This window comes from Hypomesus transpacificus, chromosome 21 (assembly GCF_021917145.1).
Source record: "Hypomesus transpacificus isolate Combined female chromosome 21, fHypTra1, whole genome shotgun sequence".
Classification (NCBI taxonomy): domain Eukaryota; kingdom Metazoa; phylum Chordata; class Actinopteri; order Osmeriformes; family Osmeridae; genus Hypomesus; species Hypomesus transpacificus.
The window spans coordinates 721,449-748,704 of record NC_061080.1 but is presented as its reverse complement, the minus strand read 5'-3'; positions in this window follow the sequence as shown (position 1 = coordinate 748,704).

The window sequence follows — 27,256 nt, the reverse complement described above, 5'->3', positions numbered from 1 at the left end:
TCCTTTGTTCCGACCTTGAGAGGGTGTTTACCTCCCGTCATGGGGAAAGGGAACAGACGCTTTCCTCTTCCATCCTCGGAAGACATCCTCTTGAGTTTCCGAGTTGGAAAACGGCACTTTCTGAAAGGCACTGTGATGTGCTTTGACCGAATGGATGGTTCATTTCACGTGACGTATACTGCACATTAAAGAAAACATGCTCGAAGCCATTTGTATTCCTCTCTCTCTCTCTCTCTCTCTCTCTCAGAGTCGTCTCAGTCTAAATTAGTCATTTCAAAACAAGGACTCAAAGTGTCTATCACTACAAATGATGTGGCCTTGCAGGCTTGATTTATCCACAACCTTGCCCGCAGTTGTCTGCCAGATTAGTCCTCCTTTTGGACTCCCTGCCCCCCCCCCCCCCTCCCCCGCCTCATAATCAGATACACTGCAATAGTAGCTAACATCACAATTTGCCTAGAAGCAACCATCACACTGTGATTAAACCTACACATTCATGGCATGATGTCATATTTCAGCCGGGAAAACGAGGCCTGTGGTATTTGGATGTCTGGGCCTGCAAGACGGCATGGGGGGAGCCACACTGACACCCCTATCCACGCTCACGCTCGCTGTTGTGTGGGTTAATTCGTTCATCCATCCATTCATCCCTCCTATCTATCCCTCCCTCCATCCATCCTTCCATCCCTCCATCCATCCGTTCATCCATCCATCCGTTCATCCATCCCAGCCGGTGCATGTGCCTGGCTGCCAGTGTGATTGGCTGACCCTCGGAGGCTCATTTCTCTCTGAGGGCTGCCAGGGGTGGGCATTCTCTGTCATCATAAATCTACTGTGGAGGAGCGCTGCATCCTGATGGTTGTCCTGTAGCATTGCCACGGTCACCAACTGGCACGGGGCATGCTGCAGCCTTTACTGTACCATGCTACAGTATGCTTCACTACAGTATACAATCATGTGCCATACTTACCAACTAGACTACCTTTTATTCACCACTCAACTATATTATACCATCATTTACTAACCACTATACTAAACTACACCACACTACAACACACTCCACTAGACTATTCCATTACTATTTAGCAGGGATGGAAACTAAATTTTTTGTCCACCGGCCACTGTGGCTGGTGGATTTCAAAATCTACCAGCCACTCAATGTTTTTACCAGCCACTTTCTTGTTTTTAACCGACAATGTGTAACTGCATGTGAAAATTAATACTACAAGATCTACAATACTTAAACAGTTTATTTAATCTCAGGTCTCAATGAAACACTGATACTTTCTCTTTCTCTCTTATACATACACAAACCACGAACTGATATACATTTCATTAAATGAGTAGGGCAGATTAAACAACAAACTAACATTCCTCCACCCATCCTCCCCACTCCCAGTACAATTTACTCCTGCTCATCAGAATCAGATTCTGAAGTTTCAGAGGTGCTTTCCTGACCGTTCTTCTTCCACAACAGGGCGAACAGCACAGTAACTTTGCTCTGAAGAGGCTTATTTTCCCGATAATGACAACAGCGTTCTGTACATTATCTCGCTTTTTACATGGCTACTTGCCAAAAAAATAACTTAACATAGTGTGTCTACAATTTATATGTTACCATTCGTGGTGTTGATCTCTATTGATCAGCAGAGAAATAGTTTGCCAAAGACGTTGAACTTCATAGACGTTGAACATTCTTTATGCTTGAAATCAGCTGACGTCGCTAAGCACAACAGAGTACGCTGGGGTTGAAAAGTTACCGGACTACTTGCGGAGTGCTACAAAAGACGTGAATCCGAGGCAAAAAGGCCACTTCTCTTGACAGCGGTCAGTTATACATAGCAACGGTCAGTTATCGAAAAATAATTGACCGCAAAACGTTGCATTCTACAGCATTAAGAACAGCCTTGTAATAATTTTATTTACCCGCCACGGTGGCCGGTAGGTGAAGCGAGTTTACCCGCCACAACACAAAATCACCCGCATTTGGCTGGTGGCGGGTGCTAATTTCCATCCCTGCTATTTAGCCAGAGTAGCAGTCCAGTGGCATCTAGGGAGTTAGGTGGCTGAGCGGTTAGGGAATTGGGCTAGTAATCTGAAGGTTGCCAGTTCGATTCTCGGCCGTGCCAAATGACGTTGTGTCCTTGGGCAAGGCACTTCACCCTACTTGCCTCGGGGGGAATGTCCCTGTACTTACTGTAAGTCGCTCTGGATAAGAGCGTCTGCCAAATGATTAAATGTAAATGTATCTTGGAACCCTTAATGGTCATTTCTAGCTGTACTGAGGGCAACTGAGGGCACCCACCAGGCTGATCCGCTCACCAGGGTGTGTTTCCTACCCTGTGGCAGTGTGCCGTCAGCTGGGGCCATGAGGAAGGGAGAGACCCAGCGGGAGAGGGAGAGAGGTCGTCTTGAACTGCTCCAGTAATTAGCATTAGTCGCACACAGGGGACTCTGTTGTGGGCTCTTCTGATCATCACTGCTCTTCCACTCATCTCTCTGTCTCTCCCTCCCTCCCTCCCTCTCTCTCTCTCTCTCTCTCTCTCTCTCTCTCTCTCTCTCGCCTTCTCTCCATCTCTTTTCTGAGGGGGGAGGAGGCCAGATGAAGCGTATGAATTGGCCATTTTAATTAATGAGACTTCCAGGTTTTCAGGTTTATTTGACACAGTATCAAACTCAATTAAACCCTCCCTCTCTTGCATTAAGGTACCCTGCTCCCTTAATGACTCAACGCTGCTTAATTATCTTGGAGTTATACTTCACATTCACAAGGGCAAGGTCATTTAATGACAGCACGTGTCAGAATCCCACAATTACAGCCCCGAATCCCACATATCCCACAATGTTTTGTTAATGATGCTGTAAAAAAAATCTTCCACTGTGGTTTGATTGCATAGTTGCAATCAGCAACCCTATGTACCCTATGTACTATCAAACTAGAGTCTGTCACATTTATTTGGGTGTTTTCCTTCACCATTGTCCTTGTTTTGTGTCTCACTTTTGTCAAACATTAATCATATATATATGTTACTAGCTTAGATTTCCGTTCCTTTGTTTATTGGATGGTACATGCTCGATCATGATGCACAGCTCTAATGTGAGAATCCAGCAACCCCTTCCGCCCAGGGATGCCTCCCAGCTCTGAAGCCACACCCGACTGTCGCTGGCCCGCAGAACATTCCAGAGAGAGAGAGAGAGAGAGAGAGAGAGGGAGAGAGAGGGAGAGGGAGAGAGAGAGAGAGAGAGAGGGGGAGGGAGGGGGAGGGGGAGGTGGAGAGGTTTGAGAGGGTGAGAAATAGAAAAGATGGAAAGAGTGAGATAGGGATAGAGAGAGATGGAGAGCGAGAGAGGACAATACCAAGAGGGGTAAAAATGGAGAGGGCGGGAAGAAAATCCTGTGAGAAGCGGAGGGGTTACATCTGAGTGCTTGTGCTCCCCAAGCCACGCCAGTAAAAGGTCTTCCTGTGGTGAGAGAGAGAGAGAGAGAGAGAGGGAGAGGGAGAGGGAGAGGGAGAGGGAGAGGGAGAGGGAGGGAGGGAGAGGGAGGGGAGAGGGAGGGAGAGGGAGAGGGAGAGGGAGAGGGAGAGGGAGAGGGAGAGGGAGAGGGAGAGGGAGAGGGAGAGGGAGAGGGAGAGAGGGGGAGAGGGAGAGGGGGAGAGGGAGAGGGGGAGAGGAGGAGAGGGGGAGGGGGAGGGGGGCTAGCGTACACCCAAGCCTCATTCCTCCTTTGATGTCCCTACCTGGCCCCCACACACACCCATCAAGGGTCTGCTGACTTCAGTGGGAAAAGCTAAGCTAAGTATGGGAGTCAGATGGCTGAGCAGTGAGGGAGTCGGGCAAGTAATCAGAAGGTTGCCGGATCGATTCTCCGCTGTGGCAAAATGACGTTGTGTCCTTGGGCAAGGCACTTCACCCTACTTGCCTCGGGGGGAATGTCCCTGTACTTACTGTAAGTCGCTCTGGATAATAGTGTCTGCTAAATGACTAAATGTTAAAGCTCAAACCGTCCAAACTTCCACCTATCTTTACATAACCCAGTCGGAGAGAAGATGTTTGGGGAAACACCGACGTGTGCTGCCGTCGGGAATCTCAGCCTGCCATCGTGACTTTCTTTAAAGCCAGAAATATATGTAGTCCACTTGCAAGCACCTCAAACGAGAAGCTTTCTACCCTGTAAACGGAAGAAACAAGGGGATTTGCACCTGTATTGTTACTGTCAGTTTCCAGGCACAACGTTATGCAATCTATTATCCCGATACACACACACATACCCACCCACACATACACACATACCCCCACACACACATACCCACACATACACAAATACCCACACATACACACATACCCACACATACCCACACATACACACATACCCACACATACACACATACCCACACACACACATACCCACATACACACATACCCACACATACCCACACACACACATACCCATACATACACATACCCACCCACACATACCCACATACACACATACACACATACCCACACACACACATAGCCAAACACACACATACCCACACACACACATACCCACACATACACACATACCCACCCACACATACCCACACAAACATATTGCGGTAATACGATCATCTGAGAGTCCATCCATGTTACCGAGTGTGTTACTGAGTGTGTTACTGAGTGTGTTACCGAGTGTGTTACCGAGTGTGTTACCGAGGGTGTTACCGAGGGTGTTACCGAGTGTGTTACCGAGTGCCTCATGGTTGCCCTCTCCCCACCTCCCACACACTGTAGCCAGGACCCACAGCACTGCTCTGACCCCCTGACCTCCACTGAGCTCCACTACACCTGCCCGAAGGCCTCCAGAGAGAGGACGAGAGGTCAGGAGCCTGGGTTCATACCAAGGAGAATGTTGCCATAATGTTGCTGTTGTGTTTTGGGATTTTGTTTGTCTGTCGTAAGAGTGTTGTGAATGGTTGGGGTGTGATAGCGGGATCCTGCTTTGAGTTGTCACAATATCTTGACTTTCTGCTTCAGAAGATATCTGACACATCCTTCATTCTTGTCAGTGGATTGGGGGAACATGTCAAAGGGCTAGCGTGAGATCGCGGTTCCACTTTTATTAATAATCCGATTCCTTGTTCAGCCGGCTACAGTTGGACAATGGCGCCTGTCATTTTTTTGTCACTATCCACTTGCATTTCACACCTCAGCCCGGCTCTCTCTGTCAACCCATCTCCCCTCTGTCATTCCAGCCTTTCTGAAATGCTGTACTAATGACTGAACTCCTTTCATGCAGCCATCAAAAAGTACCCCCGCCTCCTCTGTTTCACCACCAATCTCGCTTCCGCGGCATGAAAAAGGTCATCGTTTCTGAATCAGTGAGTCGATTCACGTCGTGTTCCAGCCCGGGTTTTTCCTTCCTCTCCTGTCTGGTTCTGTGACAAGAGGCACGTTAGCGTTTTCCAAATGAAGGCGAAATCCGCCTGTTGTCTTTTTTTGTTTTTTTTCTCGACCTTCTGAGGGGCAATATCAGCGCTACGCAAGGCTTCAGCTGGCGGACGGCAAATGTGGCGCGGCAAGGGCGAACTCAAAGAACACGTTTTCATTAGTCCCAGGGCATGTTATGTCAAAGGATTAATTCAGAACAATGCAGTGATGCTCTGGTGAGCTTCTAAAGACAGTTCAGTCTCATTATGGATTCACTATGGAAGGATGGTCATTGGTTTCAAAGTATGATCATTGGTTGGTCCACACACACACACACAAACGTACACAAACGTACACAAACGTACACAAACGTACACAAACGTACACAAAAATAATAGTTTACTTTACTTGTGTCTTACCATTCTGAAATCCAAGACTTTTTTTCACCTACCATGCATTCCATGAAGTGGGCCAGTGAAATTACTCTTGCTCAGTGCACACAATAGCAGTGTGAGGACCGACGATAACTGTGCAAAGAAAACTGCTTTTTATCACAGTACTATTGTTCCTGCGCAACAATAGCCAGCCCTTAAAAAAACAGCATAATGCTTTGCCTGTAGCTTAATATTTTTTTGTCCTCTTCTGTAATTTAATTAAACCTATAAACACTGTTTCCCAAGGGTTCGATATGTTTACAGTAGTTTTTTTTTTCATTCTTAACACAAGCTAGCCGGGTTGGGGGGGGGGGGACTGTGGGGCAGACGGCGGGGAGAAGGGGGGACTCAAGTTTTTTAGGAAAGAATTGTGCTCCAGCATTTAATTTTTCCCCCTTTTGTTATTGAACCCAAACAAAGCGCTTACTCCCCAGGGAGAGCAGAGCAAAGACAGGATGTCTCTCCTCAGGGGTAGAAGCCTAATGACGTTTAAATAAATATAAAATGTCATCACTTCATTAATTGTACCAGAGACCCCGCAGTGAGAGCGAGCCGCCTACCCTCCCCCCCCCCATGCCCCCCCCCCCCCCCCACGCTCCACCTCCCCCCCAATGCCGCATGAAGCCTAATATGCGGAGGGAAGTGTTCATTAAGGGGAAGGAAAGAGGGTATATTTGTATAAGGGGCTGATGTGTGTGGGTGTGTGTCCTTCACAACCTTATCACAAGTGCACAAGTTATATTGCCCCCCCCCGCACACACACACACTGTAGCTATGCCCCTTTTAATATACGCCACTTGCAAGGCCTCCAGGTCTTGCACCCAGTCTTGAGTAAAAGACATTGGTTGTAGAGGTTGGTCTGATAAAGATGTAAAACATGGATAGCATGTGGGCCTTTATCCAATCTCTAACTGGCTGAAACTTGCTTTCCGTCACGTTTTCACACCGTTCTCAGGACGTGTTTAATATTGTCGCGATCACAATGTCTCTATAACTTCGTACGCCCCGTAGATAACTTGGCGAAATGAACAAAGCCTTCCCAGACAAAAAAAAAACAGGCCGATCCAGGAATCTATTCCAAGAAACGAAATGATTTCTGCCAGGATTGGACTGTTCCTTTAAAAGGCCAATTAGTATTCTTGGCTCAACGTAAAGACAAAGCTGGCAGTGCCCTCTTTTCAATCTGGCTCTGTGCGCCACTCTCCATTCAGGGGAAGATCTGCCATGGCCAGTTTCACTCAAAGCTTTTTATCTCTACATGTGATAGCTTTAACTGCTGAAATATTGTAATGCCATGCATGTCATGTTCTTGATTATCCGTTGCACTTGCTATACGCACTGTTAGTATGTCGTTGGATACAAGTTGGAGCCACTGTATGTGAATAAAATGTATTAAACAATGTTTTATAATAATAGGCCGGCTGAACATGAACTAAATCATTTTTACCGAAATGTTTACTGAAAACATTTCTGGGAATCTTAGACAGAAAACGATTGTTTCAAAGAAACACAATGTTTTTGAGAAAGAGAGTTGCTAGGTTGCTATCACATAAAGCTGACAGTGGGCTGATGCACCTCTTGATAGACATAATAATGATCACTGTGAATGAAGATTGGCGAAAACAACCCTGTTTTTTCCAGCCTGCGTCAAACTCAATTTTCATGTTGACGATGGCAGGTCACAATGGGCTGAGTGGAAGCTAAATCTGTCTCCGTGGTGATATGATAACAGTCTACTCTTTGCGGTGTTCTTAAGGGGCCAGACCCCCCACCAGGTATCACTTGTTTGTCTGTCATTGACTCTTGCTCTTAAGGGACCCCCCGCTGGGCTCTGCATTTATTGACTAATGTAATTCCACTTGAGGACTCTATCATGTGAAAGGCTGGCCTGCTGTGCTAATACAATCTGAATCATTCCCGCCTTTCCTGCTGGTTTCTCAGAAATTAATGCCAACCTGAACATGTGTTTTTAATCCTGTCTTATAAATGATCCATTCCATAGTTGTGTTTTTCTTCTTTTTTTTCTCACAATTGATGTTTGAAATTTTTCAGTTTGTTCTCTTTTTCAGTTACTTTGCCTGTTTGACCACGGTTGACTAGGATACTCAATCGCCCACCTAGGTTTCCATTTCGTTTTTTTTTCCCCCATCATGCTCAATGGTGCACTAGCTCATAGATGAGCAGCTACAACTGGCTGATATGACCTTGTAAATTGAATTAAGCCAAAAGAAAATAATGAGCTATTAACTCATTCAGAGAGCGGCTTCATTTGTCTTAAAAATAAGACAAATTTAATTTCCTCTCCTCTGCGTTCATTTACCAATGATGAAAAACCAGTGAAGTGGAGTTCAGAGCAAAGTAAAACTGTTATTTCAAACACAAACACACACACACTCTGACCTTTCAAAGTATCTACTGCCTTAGCATTGCATTGTACCAGACTTTGAAGACATGCAGTATCTGTGTTGAGTTAATGTTTAGAGCACTGCCTTTGTATTATACTGTACGTGTTTTCCATGGCAATTAAAATATCTGCAGTACACAAACTCGCACATGAGGACAGTGGTAGCTGTACGGCAATGACCTTACACAACTCCAGACTCCTGTCCAAACACTAACATCTAACTCTCCTCATTAAGTGCATAACGAGATGCTCATTTTTGAGACACTGGTTCCCAGTCTTATATTACACCATGTTCTGAGGCGATAGGCTGCAGCACATCAAGGTCTCGATTACATAAGGCGCCTGGTAGTTACTCATAGTCCTCGACTCACGAAAGTTGTTTTGTTGCGTCTGTTTCAACTGTAATGGGGTTTAAGGGCTGTTTTTAGAAAGCTTGGTCGTGAAAGAGAAGAGGCAAGGGTGGTGTGCACCCTCTTTTTGTTTTTCTGCTCTGTGTTGTGGCCGTTTTGGTCTTCTGATATGGCCTGCATATGTTGCCACTGTTAAGGTGGATCATACGATGTGGAGTCCTTTGAAAAGGAGAATCTCATGAGGGCATGATTAAAAAATTTGATAAAAAGGGAGAGAAGATAATTTGCTTCTTTGGACTGGGTCATCACTCTCCTTCCCTCCCTCCCTGTCTCTCTCTCTCTCTCTTTCTTTTTTTCTATCTTTCTCTCTCTCTCTCTCTCTCTCTCTCTCTCTCTCTCTTTCTCTTTCTCTCTTTCTCTCTCTCTCTCCATATTTCCCCATGGGGACCAACCAAACAGTCTCTCTACTTTGATTGTTTTGTGTCACCAGCTTTCCTTTGAATTAGAGCATCTCATTAAAAGTCGTCGGAGGCCGACGGATGTGATAAACTCACCCGGGCCTCCGGTTTCACTGCCTAACTCTTCATAAACAGGGACATCTCCAGAGAGAGATGACATCAGGGAGGGAGGGAGGGAGGGAGAGAGGGAGGAGGGAGGGAGGGAGAGGGGGAGAGAGAGAGAGGGAGAGAGGGAGAGAGGGAGAGAGGGAGGGAGAGAGAGGGAGAGAGGGAGAGAGAACGTCTCTTTGTCAATCAGATTGCCCTCTCTAGCTCCCATTGACATCAAAACAAAATCCCTCGGATTCCACTGGACTTTGATGTTACGTCTCGCACTTTGTTAACACCTTGGGGGGGGGGGGGGGGGGGGGGGGGGGGGGGGGGGGCGCAGCTGCAAAACCGTACAAGGTGAACGGTTAAATCTAAATATTTCACAAGGGCAAGAAGCTTCATCAGATAACCGCTGGCACACGGGCTCATTAAACACAAGATAGAAATCTTCACCCTTCTCCTTCCCTTTTTTTTCCTAAAATAGTCCAGCGAGCAGGCAAGCACAGCCCTGGCATCCCGGGAGGGTGCCAACAATAGCTTCAGTGTGCGTCTTTTGAAACGTACTCAAACAAATGTGGCGATATTTCAATATCATATAGATTCGAAAAAAGAAATGAGAAACCATGGGAGCTAGACGCTCTGTGATAGGGAGGTTATCTTAAGAAGAAAATCAGCCTTACACTCTGATAATAGCTTGCCGTAACATTTATCTGTATCGAGTTATGGATCCCATACCCAACCAGACAAGTCCAGTGTCGTGGCTTGTTTTATTGAAATTCATCCAGGAGAAGCCATCAGCCCTCCCAGCCCTCCCCTGCTGTCAAACTCATCTGTGGGTCTGCCTGTGCCTCCACTCCGGCCTACGAAGCCCATGGTCATTAATCGAGTTTGAGAAATGGCCTTCTCCTCTCTGGCACAATGTGGACAACTCAATCCCTGATCTTGTTAGCGTTTTTTTTTTTTTTTTTTTCGGGGAAAGGATCTGGGATTCCGGATCCCCTCTTTTTTATCTGCCTACACCTGGAAGCCTCACTGGGAGAACTCTGACCTACCTAATGGGCTTGGGGAAGGACAGCATTTGGCATTCCACAGGAGTCAGATGGAAATGGGGTTATTCAATAAAAGCTAGCTGCAGATAGAGGATGTCCTGCTTTTTCTGGCAGCATCGTGGCTGTGCCGAGTGTTTGCAGTTCATGGCCCGGCTTGTGAGAAGTAAGGCGTTGGCCAAACGAGTCAGCTTGGCGGGCTGAGGCCTGAGTTAGGAACTGTAGATGTAGATTAAGTAGATGTACAGTACACGTAGATGTGCTTGTAGATGTAGAAGATGTAGATATGGAAGAAGTAAACATGGTAGATGTAGCATTTGTACATGTAGGAGATTTACATTCAGTAGATGTACATGGAGGTATGCTGTAGTAGATGTAGATATAGTAGATGTACAGTTGGTGGATGTATGCAGATGTAAATGGCTGTGTTCTGTATGAAGGGGTGCAGTCACATAATCCTCTCCCCCACCATGGATTTCATGAAGATGCGTATCCAGTTTCTGCTATCTGGTCTACGTTAAGCCTGCAGTCTGGTTCTACAGAGAGTGTTAAAGCTTGACTCCCTACCAAGTGTTAGAGAAATCCTCAGAAGTTGAACTTTTTCACAGGTGTATTTCTAGTTTTTCTTTGACTTCCAGAGGGAACCTGTTCTGGTTCTTCAATGATGGTGTTGACAATATGGTATACACTGTAATAGAGGTCATACTGTATTATACTGTACCATTAACGATAATATTACCTCATCATATATCTACACATGTTTTCATTTTTACCCAATATTAACCAAAGTAAACTCTCACTCATACAATTGGCAGTACACAGTCTTGTTCAAAGGAAATTGAAATCACGATTTCATCAGTCGGATGAAATGCTTTCAGGTTTATGTCGGGCCGACTTGAAACATAAATCGAGCCGTGGTATTGACCCTGCGGCCTCCTGGGAGACATGGGCAGTGGATGAGTCCAATAACAACGGCGTATTGATAACAAGCATTGGATCTCCTTTCCCAGGTGAAAACATTCATCTAGGAAGGTTTTGAGGAGGAGTTAACCTTTAGAAAATGTCCCAATTACACCAAATCCAAGGTTAATCTACTGCCTTTTGTGAGGAGATTGTTCTCCACGACCATGTCCTTCAACATCATTTTTTCTTTCTTCTTCCTTTAACAGTCTTTGGAGGGTGAAGTGTATCGATTCACAGTTTAAGAGCAGCATGGAGCCCCCCTCACTGCGCCTCCCTCACTCTGCCTCCCTCACTCTGCCCCCCTCACTGCCTCCCTCACTCTGCCCCCCTCACTGCCTCCCTCACTCAGCCCCCCTCACTGCCTCCCTCACTCAGCCTCCCTCACTCTGCCTCCCTCACTCTGCCTCCGTCACTCTGCCTCCCTCACTCTGCCCCGCTCACTCTGCCCACCTCACTCTGCCCCCCTCACTCTGCCTCCCTCACTCTGCCTCCCTCACTCTGCCTCCCTCACTCTGCCTCCGTCACTCTGCCTCCCTCACTCTGCCCCCCTCACTGCCTCCCTCACTCTGCCCCCCTCACTCTGCCCCCCTCACTCTGCCTCCCTCACTCTGCCTCCCTCACTCTGCCTCCGTCACTCTGCCTCCCTCACTCTGCCCCCCTCACTGCCTCCCTCACTCTGCCCCCCTCACTCTGCCCCCCTCACTCTGCCCCCCTCACTCTGCCCCCCTCACTCTGCCTCCGTCACTCTGCCTCCCTCACTCTGCCCCCCTCACTGCCTCCCTCACTCTGCCCCCCTCACTCTGCCCCCCTCACTCTGCCCCCCTCACTCTGCCTCCGTCTGTGCTGCCACCCTCGTTTCAGAGGCTCTTCTCGTCACATCGGCCATTACACGGGTCATTTCCTGTGCCACGCTACGCAGTGCGCTACTCTTCATTTCCATGACACATGCCCTTCCTGTGAACCTCTTTCCCCCCAAAAAACGTATTTTCTTGCACTGTACTAGGGGGGATTCTAGTGGTCGGGAACCAACAACATCTTTTGCACATTTCCTCAAATGTTTTCTGGTGAACATCTGCCCTCTCAGAACTCATCTTCCCAGGGTGCATCTGCAGCTGATTCACAAGTTCTTACAGTTACATTTTGTCATTTAGCAGACGCTCTTATCCAGAGCGACTTACATTAAGTACAGGGACATTCCGCCCCGAGGCAAGTAGGGTGAAGTGCCTTGCCCAAGGACACAACATCATTTTGCACGGCCGGGAATTAAACCGGCAACTTTCCGATTACTAGCCTGATTCCCTAACCGCTCAGCCACCTGAAGCCAGTTGCAGTTGCTAGGGAACTTCTGATGCCAGTTGGTTTTCCGGTCCTCTTATCTCGATTCTGTTCCATTGGAAATGTTCCAATGTGACAATATGAGATGGGACCTTTGAGACTGGAGCCCAGCATGTTCACTAGATGAGTTTGGACTTTTTAACAGTCCGGATTGTGTGTGTGTGTACTGTTTGTCTGTGTCTCTGTGTGTACTGGATGTCTGGGTGGGTGTGTGTAGTGGTTTGGATCTCTACAGAGACAGTCTGTCGTACAGTACATTGCCAGTCCCAAACAGACCTCTCTTGTTAATTGCCAAGTAGGGTAGAAAGAGCATTTCACTACCCAGAAGGGCTAGTGAGTGTGTTATTCTGGCTCTAACACTAGTTCACATAGTGCTGGGTTTGCTTCCTGGGTGTCATGTAAGTCCTTTAAAAGGGATGAAGTGGTGTTGTAATAAACATCCCAAGTTCCCTCTTTAAGTAAGTCACAAGGTATTTCGCAATTTACTTCTATTGTGATGCGATGTAATTGAATGCAATTTTCTCATATTCCTGTGGTAAGTTTGTTCCACTAGATCTCTTTCAGTTTTCAGAGTTCAACAGCATCCCCACACCTCAGCGATGCACTTCTTTGTGTCTGTCTGAATGAAGGAGATGAGGCTTTGTCTCCCAATCACCACCAATTCCACACACGTCTTTGCGAAACATTACGTCTGGCGTTTTATCGAGAGAGAGAGAGAGACTGAGACTGAGACTGCGCACCCAGCCTACGTACTGTACGCGGGTATCGTTCCTCCCTCAACGTGGCACGTTACGTAAATCCTTGCAAACGCATCAAAAGACCTGATTAAGAGAGGGGGGGTGATCTCTATTCTAATATTCCGGCCACGTGCATTAGATCTCAGACAAGCACCTTCATCAGCTGATGCGCAACACATGTCGCAGGGTACAAGATGCCTTGTCACGCTAATTGGGTTCGCCATTAAACCACGGAAACAAAATTACTCGCATTAATTTGAGACGCTGGTTGGAGTGTGTGCCGTGCGTAGGAAAGCATGAGCTGATCCTTACCTTTAGCACGTTGTGCATACATTGCCGTAATTAGTGTTATATGAATTGATAATGCAATACATGTTGGCTGTTGATTAGCATTAGCGACAGTCTTGTGTTTTTAAACGTTTAGCCTTATCGTCTCATCATCATTGCTGTCAAGCGTGTTCCACAGCTGCATTTGGTCTCGTGCAATTAGAGTCAGGCCTAGTTTTTGTACATGGTAGGGTGGCTGGTATTGATAATGTCAGGGCATGTCAAACTGAACTCGAGTGTTTTATTGTGGCTGGTGTCACCCGGCTGGAGAATAAGCCAATGAAACAGCAGCGCTGACAAGCATTTTGACAGATTCCATTAGGATGTGAAGTAATTGGAATGACATTAGAAACCTCACAGCTTGTTGTCCACATGTCCACTTTGAGTCGTTTCTCCCACAGAGTGCAGAGTTGGGAGGGGGATTTGCTTAGATGATCAGAACATGATGTCCAGCTATGAACCAAGCCACTGACTAAGAGGCATAACACCCGTATAACAAGCGGCAGTGAAATAGCCACATGAAAAGACGATGTTGTCAAATTAAATTCAGTATCTCCCACAGTACTGCACCCCTTTGAGTGTTTTCAAAACACATGCGTTAACTTAGAGGTTATGTGTGTTTTTCCCCCATTTGGAGGTGTCCTCTCTCACAAGAGGTCAGGCCTCTTTGTTCATGGCCCATTTAGTTGTAAACACGTACATTCAGATCTGCCATCTGTGTCTTCCTCCAGGAAGAGATCAAATCCCAAAATGCACTGCAGGGAAACAGTGTGAAGAGGGGGGGGGTGAATGTTCCTGCACCAGGTTTGTGAGTGAGAGCCAGACGTAATTAAATTCACAAGAGGTCCATCGGGATTTCTGTAACTCCCTGAGTTTCCACAGTAGAGTGTCCCCTTCTGCCAAATGCACAGGGTAACAGTTGTCAACAAGTATTCAGAGACATTTACACTCTCAGAATCGGTGTACTTCACAGTTACATCATAAATCAATATTTCCACGAGCCGCTGAGTGTTCCGTTAACAGGTTAGGGAAACCGACAGAACAGGAAGTCGTTTTTTTCCCCCTCTAACAAACTGTGTGTGGTGACCGTGGGAGAACAGTCACGGCTGACAAAGAGTTAACCCGGTGACAAGCGGGAGTCAGTTGAACAATTGCCACAAAAGTGGTGCAGAGAACGATCCTTCTCCAGGCAGGCGAATGTGAATAATAGTCATCGCCACGGTGATGAGAAGAGGCATCATCGGAGGCATCATCAGAAAGTGAGGAACAAGAAAGAGAAAGAGCGAAAGGGAGGGAGGGAAGTGAGAGAGAGGCAGGGGAGGAGGTTGCGGTGGGTGGAGGGGGTGAGGTCTGGGGATAAGATGAGAGAGAAGAGAAAAAATTGGATTGCGCCCCAGGCGCGTATTGATGGTTGCAGATTGTGTAACAGTTGGGGGAAAAATGTGCGGATTTTAGCAGAGGTGTTCTGTGATGAAGAAGATGATGAGGGCTTTGGACTGAAGGCAATCAGAACTGAAGGGCCTTGTTTAGTTTTCCAGAATTTACTATTTTTCTTTTTTTTGGGGGGGGGGGGGGGGGCAGGATGGCTGCAACAGCCCAGCGAGCCGAGAGATGAAAAATGACAGAGAGAAAGAAAGAAAGAAAGAAAGAGAAAGAGGGAGATTGAGATGGAAAGGTGAATAGCAGCAACTGAACAGTAAATGGTAAGGAAAAGGATAGAACAAATGTAAAAGACCGACAAAAGACTGAGGTGGTTAGATTGCATTCTTCAAGAAAACACTACAGTGTTCTTGAGACAAGCTAGTAGTGTACTTTAGCATCTTATTTGGCTTTGTTAGCTACACGTGGGATTAAAGATCCACTGAACACGTACCATTCTTTTTCCAGTAGTATTAAATGTAATAGATCATGTTCATCAGCTTTTGAAATATCACAGTATACAGTCTATTGTCAACAGCCATAAAATGATCCACAGTCTAACACTCAGGGAAAACATTTCTAAAACAGACTCGAGGAACCTCTTATCTCTTTTGTGCAACCAGATACGGTTTGTGTTTTTCTCCCAGTTCAACATGAAATACTTTTTTCATGTTGGGGGGGGAACGTAATGGATTCATTACTGCTCTTCTCACAGTCAAGCCCAAGGCAATGTTTAGTCACTTCATGATAACGACACTCCAGTGGACAGCACTGCTGTATCTGCTTTGTTAGGTCCCTGTACTGTTTGGCCATCTCGCTCCAGCACATTAACAAACACATCCTGAAGATCTCCCCAGCGAACAACAACGAGAGATCGTAGACAGATAAAATCCAAATAAAGTACATACAGTGCAAAGAAATGGCCTGTTTGTCTGAGGGAGTATATCCAATCGGAGCATTTGTGTTTAGTACCCACACAACGTCTGTCTAACGTCAACAGAAACACGGTAATGCATGGACATTCCCAAACTGTGGTAAACTCTCTCACCATCTGTCCCCCCAAATCCAAAGGATTACCTCTTTTTCCAGGGGAATGAGTATGAAAATGCCATTGCTACAGAATGCCAGCATGCCAGCAGCATGGTTTCCAAAGCCCCCTTCTCCCTCCATATTGTGGCCGACTTTGGACAGGAAGTTGGGGGTGGAAAAAAAAACTGTGGTGGATGCAGCCAGGGGAAGATGAAACTGCAGCATGTGAACAGCAGTGTTTCGTTTAGGATTTCTTTTTTGCAGATTTCTTTTTTTTTGATATATCCAAACAACCCCCCCCCCCTCCCCCACTGTCTACTGTCTAATAGCTAATATTGGAAATATATTTGTCCTATTTCCCCTAAAGCGACAAGGTTAGGCTACTTAAAGACACCCCTTACACTCATAAAGTGTGTTCTAAATGGCATAAATGCTGCCAATAACAACTTACTGTAAATGGTCAGTAGCCTAACCTATGGATTAAGCTAGGCCACTCTAAAGCACGTGTACACTGTCTGCTTCATTTGATCTTGACATCTAGGCTAAGCATTCTGTGACAAATAATAACAATACATGACATTATCTCAATTCAGTGTAACTACTTCAGCATAATAATGCACCTAAAATACAAAAAAAAGGGGCAATCGCTATCGAATCAACAGCCACGTGCAATTTAGCTAGCAGGTGAAAAATACAAACAAAGAAAATCACCAGTTAACTTAATTGAAATGTGCAAGAACTATAGACTAATACAACAACAGGCTTAATGAACTGACAACATAAGTTGTACGATTTACAGTTCTCAAAGACGCACAGTGGCGCGGCCCACTCGCGGTGTGAAGTGCGTGTCCGTGCTATTCTCCGACATGCACTCTAACAATCACTGCTGATAGACGGCCTTTTGTACAGCCCTATTTCTGATACCATGGCGGCAGACATTTAGCCGCGGCTCAAAATCAACATAGAGGAAACACTGTGAACAATAACAGTGGGGTTTGCTCTCTGTACTTTCAGAAAGCTCCTTAATTACCTTTGGTCTGGAGGTTTGAAATAACTGTTTATGAGTGCAAGGCCTGAGGCATACTGCTAACCCTTTTTTGATATTATCTTCAAAGGACTTGTATACGTCTTAATGTTAATTTATTGAGTTTCCTTAGCTTGAATCCGGGTGATAGAGTGAACCAAACAAACTTACCGTCAGATTATATTTCATGAAAAGGCATTATATTCTTGAACTGGCTGAAGCTTCGCATGGAGTGCATTGATGTGTTTGTGCACACTGACAAAAAATATCTCTACAAAGTTTCTACATAGAGGCCGCCGTTCATCACAAAGTCATTTTGATCTCTGAAGGAGATTCGGGGATATTTAATGCATCGTTGTGAGATTCCCTCTGTGAGAATGACAAAAAGAAGGAGGTTAGGGGAGAAACTGCTTGGGGAGGACACACCGTACGTTTGATTGAACGCGCGAGGACGTGGCAGCGTTAAAGGACACCCTCAGGTGGTGGACTAAGGAGAAAAGGAGGAGTCTCCCACCAGCGTGATAGAAACCTTTTCATTAGATGACAGAGACCGGAAAGAAGAAAAAGAAGTATAAAAGACAGAAAGGGGGACATGTGCTGAAGAAGTTCAAGAAAGCTTCTACATCTGGATGCAGGGAGAAAGCCCAGTTGGTGGGCATGGAGGGAGAGAAGAGAGAGGATTTAAAATGGAGCCTTAGGGCACACCGGAGCACAAAGGTTAATGAGCAAAGAGATTCTCTTCAGGAGGCTGGATGAATGTGATCAGAGTAGGAAAAAAGGAGGTATTCACCATTTTGGATGGTGAAAAAGAAGAGAAATAAAGGGAGAGAGAGAGAGGGTTCGGAAGTGTAAGGAAATTGAGAGCATTGGCTAAAAATAGACAGGTGTGGTGATTCGCTAAATAAGATCAGAGAAATAGAAAGGGATATACACTCTCGCACATTCAAGGACATAGAGGTTGAATGTATGCTCAGGTATTTCTTGTACCAGTGAGCGACCGATGCAATTATCTCAGAAGAGGTTTCATGCAAGCTGGTTTAGCCGGTGAGGAAGGAGGATTTAAAAAAAAAAATGTAATCCTAAAGCCCCATTCGAGAACGACTATCTTGGAACCATCCCAAGAGCCTTTCTACAATAAAGAGATGCTAACATTAATTATATTATTGTTTCACACAAACAGTCATGAATTGAACTCCTACAGTTCCATCCTCAAGGGGCACTCCCGTTTAGGGATCTGTCCTGAAATGTACAATGTACAATAATGGGATGACGTAACTGAATAGAAGCCTTTTTATAATGGATATGTGCTAGTTTTGGTTTGTTATCTGTGTCAGCTCGTTTACCAGCAGGACCCTTTTTTGATGTGAACACTGTTGACATGCTTGTGTTATTCCCCCCCCCCCCCCTCCCATTTTACCATGCTGACATTCAAGCTAAATTCAATTTTGCGGCGGATGAATGCCAGTTGTCTCAACTGAATGGGTTGTACTCTACCCGAAACCACAAAGTGTCCTCATTCCAAGTTACATTTGACTCAATGTTGTTACAGCAACCATTTACGTGAAACTAAATAGTACGAAAAATCGTGAGGCCAGTCCAGCAAGTGGCAAGGCAACCTCTCTCCTCACTCTTTATGTGAGGTTACCCAAACATGGGCTAGTTGCCAAATAGACTGAGTAGGAAGCACTAACAGCTTGGCCCGAGGCTAAATTCAACCTTTCTTAGTGGCTTGGGAGAACATGTCAGGGGAGTATCTCATTGTTTACTGCTTGGCTCTTCAAGGAGATCAGAAGCAAATTTCTTGCTTGTTCCAGTTCCCCATACACAAATACAATATTACACTTATAAATTAGCATGAAGGACATTCTTAGTGACTGACTGTGGCAATGTGTGTAGTACGACCTTGAAGACCCAACAATCTAATTACTAACAGGTTGTTGCAAATCAATTAATTGCATTGTAGTGGATTTCAATGGTTCCTGGAGTTTATTTAAGAAACGTAGGGCAGGAAAAAGCAGCCCATATCTTTGTTATTACGACTCTACACAGCCAGATCAAAATGATCAATTTGATTGACTAACTGACAGAGGGGTAACATATCTCTTAAACCTCCAGCGGGACCAGTGCAAGCTTGAGTGACAAGCCACAATTATACCTCCAGCAACCAAGGGAAGCGTGTGCCTAGACAGAACTAATGAATTCCAGAGCAATGTTGGCTGCAGGGGAAGAGAAAAAAAAAGAAAAAAAAGAAGATATTTAAAGAACAGAGTGTTATTTGAAGGAAGCTGCTTGAAATCCAAAAACAGCAAAGAGGCTGTAATGACAGTTGCACCCCACACATCTAAATCTAAATGAAAAACTAGCAGCCTTCTGCAAGTGTTTGTTACCTGAGATAAAAGCGGCTAACCCCCAACGACACCAATTTCCACACCAACAAAAATGGCATACATGTGACACATTGACACTTACAATTCCGCGTAGGCTTATTCTTAATGATGATGGTTGCTTTTTTTAACTGCCTTTTTTTCAACCAGTCTTACCGACTAGTTGCTTTTGACTTTGTCTGATTGTTTTAGTCTCTGGCTGTCAGACATGGAAAGCAGGTGTTTGACAACTGACGTAGCTTATCTTAGTCTGGAAAAACACTAGGCTCCTCCCGCTCCTAATGAGCAACGTAAGACAGCTTATAACCATCTTTATCCTTCATTTGACTTTACTGAAAAAGTAAGCGTCGCTATCAAAAGTCTTCCAATGCTGGTGGGTTTTATGTGTCGTTTTTTTTTGTCAGGTCGCATGGAGCAAAGCGATCATTTTGTGTAGAAACAATCCTTCCTCTTTTAGTGACTGCCTGCTTTCACGTTCGAGTGGCTTTGTTTTAGCTAAATGTTTTTAGCACGTTTCTCTGCCGGGCTATCAGTTTTGGAAATCAGTGACATTTTAATACGTGGCGGCGACACAGACGGCCTGTGTTGAGGATATTAGCATGGCATCATACCTTATGGTGATAGAAAAGGGGTTTTCAAATGGTCATTAGTAAAAGGGCACCATCACACACTATTAAAATGTTTGAAAAAACAACCAGAGCACTAATCTGACTCAATTATATAGTAAAGTATCTTTACTTGTGGCTATTAATGAACTATTGAGTGTCTTGGATTAATTACACATGCGTCATGAATAGTTATTAGATCCAAGCACGACATCTTCAGGTACAGCAAATATCTTGGCAAGAGAGTTTCTTTTTCCCCCCACAATATACGGCATATTCTGTCTTTGAGGAAGATAACAAACGACGTAACAACAGCATTGCGGGACTAATCCGTCTCGGTCCTGGGGTAAGAATGCATGATGTGGAGGCAATGAATACTCATCTCTGGTTGGACGACGGCAATCCTTTGTGATGCAGGAAAGACTGGATGGAGAAGTTGTTTTCCCATTTTGTCTCTTACTTCTGATAGCACTGAACTAGCATTATGTAATAGAAAGTCAGAATGCAACATTCACTCAAGTTATGTTGTATTATATATTATTACATTATTATTATATTTTTATATTTTTATATTATTATATTTTTCCCCCCTGTATGATTGTCTGGGATCATCTCCACATATGACACCTCATGCTGAATGTGTCGTGCAGCACTGGAATACAATACTGTGCACATTATTTCCAGATGCAAACTGCACTGTCTTGCTCAATTTGAGATGGAGAGGTTGTTATTTTTACTATCTTCCTATCGTACCTAATTCTCCACAAATGCAATGATGCATTCTACGTTCTTTGTGACTGTTTCTTTGCCGATGCTTTGTTTCGTGTCAATTATATATATATTTATATATACATATATATGCATATCATTGTTTTATATTTTGTGTCTCTCACAATGGCCGCTGCGACCCAGAGATAAGAGAACCTCCCTCAATTAAGCACTGAAGGAGTAGCAGTTTATAAACAATTCCTCTTCCCAGAGATCACTACCATTAATAATGCAGAGAACAATTCATTGCTCTTAACTACCTGTCTATGCGAGCATTGTAGGGGCTCCTTCATATCTGCCTCGTGTAAGATGGATCTCGATAATGCTCCACTCGTTTCTTACTTCTCAGCTAATAAAGAGGCCAGCCTTCCAGGTGTTTTCACAGACTTTATCATCTATTAATATCCAGGCCAAACGTACAGGGCGAGAGACAGATTTGGAGACGGAAGACTATTTTGTAAAGGGGTGGGAAGGGGTGGGAGGTACCATATGGCCCACCTCCTTCCTGTGTAAAGCTTGTGGGAGCAAAGACCAGCCACAACATGATGAATTGTGTCGAGGTACAGGCCGAGAAGTAAAGAAATGAGTCATATAAAACACAACCAAAAACCTCAAACTATTTTGTTTTTTTCTTTATCCGAGAGCCAATGAAGCTTGTTATGTTGTTGATGGTGCGAGGTACAAAGTCTCTCTCTCTCTCTCTCTCTCTCTCTCTCTCTCTCTCTCTCTCTCTCTCTCGCTCGCTCTCTCTCACACTCTTGCTCCTGGCAGTGTGTTAGCATTGAATAGAGTTGAATTATCCATTTAGTACTTGAGGGTGGGTTCACAACCCCTTCCTTGCCCACTCCCCCGTGTTTCCATCAGCCGCCCACCGTGGCTGCGCCGGTCAAGGTTACAGCCTCAACTCGCTTCTGTTTTCGTAGCCTCGGACCAGGAGCGTGAACTGAGCCAGGGAACTGGGCCAAAATGAGGTTTCAGCAGAACACCCTTTGGTATTGTTCCGGTACCGGAGTACGGGATGGTTTTTCGAATGAACTAAATGACCAGGATGGCTCCGTTGCCATGGAAGTTTGCTCATCTCTACGTGCCTGAGACTTGGAGGAATGTCAGTTGGCAGAGGAACGTTTTTTCTGGCTCAAATTTCTTTGAATAAAAAGACCTACATGTTGGCAACAGAGTAATGACAACAGTTGCAGAGGTATTAGTCCTGTTACTTAACCATACTGTAATGGCTACCTAATTATCCTCCTGGTGTTGGGAAAGGACAGCGTCACCAAACAAAACCGGCGCTACGTCTGAAAATCGAGAACTCAACACAAGGTCTCGAAGTCACAGCGTCTAAACAACCAACAGTACTAATAACGGCTTAAATTGTTATGATTTTTGCTCATGTAAAGCTACGGGTCTTCAAATCTGTAGTCCATCAATGTGGAACCCCGGCGAAGGTTCAGCATTGAGGCTGTTTCGGGTTGATAACCTGCCATTAGTCAGGAGGAATGATGGATATGTTGGAGTGGAAGTGTGGCATGAAACGTAGGCAAACAGAAACCCCCGCAGGCACAAGCCCACATTATTGAAACACTACAAAGAATAGATTGGTGAGAACGCTTGCTGCTTTATGACTATTATTTCACATTACGCCGAACACACAAACACACACACACGTGTACAAACACGCGTTACGTTCATGGCGGCACCTCGAAACGTGGAACTTATTTTTATTTTTTTTAACAAAGTACAAAGAAAGTCTCTTGCAAACCTTTAACTCTTGGTTAAGATTTACCTCAACTCCTGAGTATCTTTTTTCTGAGTAGTTTTTTTCGACAGTTCCTTTGTACTTCATTGTTCTCCCTTTAAAGTGTGTTAATTATCCAGCGACTTGAAATAACACTCATTTGTCGACGTGCTGTGGAGCATTTCAGATTTGTTTGAAATGGTGTGAAATCATTGTTTCTCGACACATTCGTCTGGTGCTGAAGGAAGATATTAAACATGAGTTGTTTGGTATACCAACTGGCAATAGAGGAAATGGACCGCTAATGTTACTGATTTAATGTTATTCCATTGTCCAGACTGCTGCTTTGTGGCTTTGCAGTATTGGTACTTGAGGAACACGAAGCATTTATCGGGTTCACAATGTGACCCACGCGTGCAGGCACTGCAGAAACCTGAACACACACGGACACGAGGGAGTGTCCATCAAAGAAATGTGATCCCCACCACCCCCCCCCCCATCCATCATTCCACCTCCACGAGAAGCTGGTAGCAGAGTGCAGTCATAACCATCACCAGGGACCAGTCCAAGTGACCATGTCAGCTGGAGAGCAATCTGGGCTTGTTCTCCATGCTTGTATGTTGGTGTTCTTTGTGGAGGAAACAGCGTGAGTAGGGGGGAGAGCATGCCAGAGTCACAAGGCCTGGGAGATGAGCACCAACAAGCGTCAGGGAGAACATGCCCCCGGACGGTGGCCCAAGCGGGAATCGAACCCAGAACATTCTCGCTGTGAGTCTGCAGTGCAAAGCAATCTGCAGCCATGTCACTTTGCACACTGATGTCAAACTCGGTGTCACTCTGTCAGGAGAGTCGAGCAGTTTCCATCTGGAGGTTTCACCCTGCAAACTTGTGCCCCTCTGAAAATAGCCTAGCTCTACTATGTAATTTTTTAAGCAATTTGAACATATTGTAAGAAAAATTGTCACGCCGCCATCCATTATCCATTTTTGGCCTCCCTCCATTTGAACACACGGAACATTTTGTTGTTGATGAGAATTGGCAAGTCTATTACTCACATCTCGTATGGACAAATTGAGACGGCCGCTCACTAAAAACGTCCTCTCACTAATCATTTGTATATGGTGATTCACCCCCACATTGGCAGACATTAAGATCCCTTAAATCTGGAACGACAAAGAAAACCCTCTTCTTTTTCAGTCCCGAATAACAACAATCACGGGTCGATCACAGGGTAATGACAGCCTCCGAGAGGGTTAGGAGCCGAGAGCACGTAATAAGGACTGATTTGAGTGAAGCTTTGCCGTAATGCAAAAAGGCGCTAGATATTGGAAGGTTGCCACCCCCGTACATTAAATAAAGTGCACTTCTGAGCTTCTGAGTGGGTTAACAAGCTGAGGAGACCATGTGGCTCCGCAGAACAAAGCCTTGTTCAAATCTCCCCCCTTTCTGAAGCAGCCTTAACCCTCAGCAAGGAGGAGCGGACATGCCCGCTGTAAGCCTTTCACACAGTTATGTTCTCTCTCTTTCTTGTTGGCTCCTTTTTTCTAGGCTCTACTACAGGAAATGAAATGGTTGTATCTTGGGACCCATTGGGACCCACTTCTTAGGTAACGGTGGGGGGGGGGGCTTTTATAGAACGTACAAGCGAAAGGGTATGACCGTAACATGGGGATGGAGAAGGAGAAATGGGGGACAATGGAGGGGTGTGCAGAGAGAGAGAGAGAGAGAGAGAGAGAGAGAGAGAGAGAGACAGAGAGAGAGAGACAGAGAGAGAGAGAGAGAGAGAGAGAGAGAGAGGGAGGGAGGGAGGGAGAGAGGGAGAGAGGGAGAGAGGGAGAGAGAGAGAGAGAGAGAGAGAGAGAGAGAGAGAGAGAGAGAGAGATTGTGTTGCTGTACCTGTGGGGTTGTTTAGAGTCATTAATGTGCTGTCAGTCTCCTGTCAGTCACCTTGCCTCTGAGGGTCGCTTCCTGCTGGGTTGAGACTCCGTCATTGTTCCTGTTTCACTCCAACCCTTATAGAGAGTCTATGTACTGTAGTGTCCACGCTGGGTCTCAAGAAACGTACATTTCCGGTAAACGTGGCCTAGAAAATAGTGTACAAAGGACTCTCTCCTAAAGTATAAAGGCTTGATGTCACTCTCATTTTAAAACTGGAAAACAACGTTTACTGGTGAAGGTCAATGGGCCTGGATTTCATACGGTGTTCCCAGGCGTCACAGCCCTTTGGGTTCAGCCTCTCTTTATAGGCAGCGTCGAAAGAAGAGCTACAATCCTCAGGGAAGCGCAGCATGAATGGGCGGATATTTGAATGACTATATTCTTTAGAGCTCAAATACAAGTAAATTACACTGTATTCAAATAATACCGCACAGATTCCAGGGGGAAAAGAGAGTGTATTTCAGAGAAAAGGAATAAGTGTGTTTTTTTTTGTCAAATATGTACTGCTGCTAATCTATCGTTATTACTGAAGCACACATAGTATTCAGGAGGAAGGGACTCATCACTATTCAGCTGTCACAGCGTAAACAGTGGGAAATAGTGGGGTTTCTTGATTCGTTAATAATACACTGTGCCACATCTTAACCCAACAAGCTCGCTACCACAGGAACGCCTAATTGAGCTTGGCATGTTGTATAAACATAACCATGACCCTCTGACACTCTCTAGCTGTTTCTGCTCACACACCGATAAGAAAACACAATCTGCCACAAATACACTAATGCGCTTTCTCTCATGCCAGTGCACACACTAACATACACACACATACACAAACACACACACACACACAAACACACACAAACACACACATACACAAACACACACTGCGGATAGGGAATTCCACCTCTGGTGATCTCTGGCTTGACTGAAGAATTACAGTGTTAGATGTAATTTGATGGACTGGTGGACTGTGAATATGCCACGGCTCTGGACAGCTGTCTGGCCCAGAGTGCAGTGTGATGGATGGATGGCACGACTGGAGGGACATATGGAAATGACCGAGCATCAGCGAGCGAAGGAAGAATTAGCTCAGACTTTCCTCCAGTCCAGCAGCCTGACCGAATCGCACAAATCCATTTCCTTCGTCTTCTATGATGAAAGTCAGGAACAACAGCTCGCTCCTCTTTTCTTTTATCTCTTCTCTTTTTTTTTTTTACCCCCCCATGCCCCCCCCACCCTCCCCGAAACCCTAACCCAATCAATGCGAGGCCCCTCCTAATTCCCGCCCACCATTGGTCCCTCCTCCATCGGGCTGGGGGGGTCCCCGTGGGACTTGCCGGTATGGATCCGTGAGGCCAATCAGAAGGCACGAGCACGCAGCTGTCACGGGCGGAAGTGACACGCGTCTCCGGGTCGTATCCATAAGCGGAGCGGGAGGCCGACGTGTCATCCTGCCTGGCTCACCGCTGACAGGGGCATGGGATTAGGATTGACACAGTGGATCATTGTTTGGGACTGGGTGACGTGAGGGGGTCATCCGCCAATAACTCACCATATTTAGCCCTACACCTGAGTCAGCAAAACGCCCCCTGCGGGCCGGCATCCTTTCAGGAGAATTGATCAAGCTGGAGATGTTGTGGTTGTGGTGGGTGTGCGATTTTAATAAGAGACGACAGGTGCGACGCCCACAGTAGTCCCCTACAGTTGACGGCAGAGCTGACAAGACAACAGTGTGCGTTTGCTTTTGTTGGTGTCTATGTTTCGGTGTGTGTTTGTGAAGCCCCGCATTTGTCCCAGCATGGTCGGTTGGGAGGGCAGGAATCCAGCGTGTGGGAAAACCATCTGAAAGGTCAGAAACATCTCCAATCCGTCAGCAGAACCGCGGCTCCCATGTGGTCTTCCTCCAGGGAGACATAAGCGTCCTGCACCCTCCTTCACCTGAGCCCTGGAACTGGTGTTTGCGCTCCTACCAGATTGTTAACACGTCCACTTCCTGTTAACTGCCTTTAAACTATTTTATGGGCTAATGGCAGCTCGGGGTAATGATTAGTTTTGATTATTTGTGGTGTGTTAAACCTCTTTCCAATGCAATTAGTGCTAATGCTCATAAACTATATAGGGGGGAATGACCTTTTGTCAAATGTATATCGAGCACAGAAGCATAAATGTTGGTCGACATTCATATGCTGTACCTGTGTGATTCGACCTAAGAGCTGTCACTATTTCAGTGCACCTACCCTACTTAAGAGCCTGCTTTCCTTTGATGGGCAAACTGCCATTTTAATCCCTTTAATTCACAATAGCACTGTGGGATACTTGCCCACTTCACCATGCCAACGACGGAGGCCATTTTTATTGACCTACCAAAAGGGTTTTAACAGAATTAGCAGGGTTAGTTTTGTTTTCTTTCCTGAAAGTGTTTTCTGGAACCCTAACCCCAGAGTGCTGGGGTGGCACAGTTGTTTTAAAGACTGCGCAGCAATGAGGGGAAATGCCTGATGTAAATGTAAGTTTTATAGTCTTTATTATGTTAAACTTGCAGGTTTGCTTGGCTCTGAGAACAATATGGCTATGGCAGGTGGCGTCGGCCTCGCAAAGCCGATGTAGGATTTGTGTGGGAGCGATCTGTTTCAGTGTGCAGTCAGATGCCAGGCGAAAACACAATCATGAAGAATCAGGTAGTTTTGCTTGGTTTGGCTTGAGGCCACAGAAGTCGTAGGGTCAGCAAAACACAATGATATCTCACCATGTCCCTTAACTGGGTACAGTCCACCAGATAGGATGTTGATATATTGCAG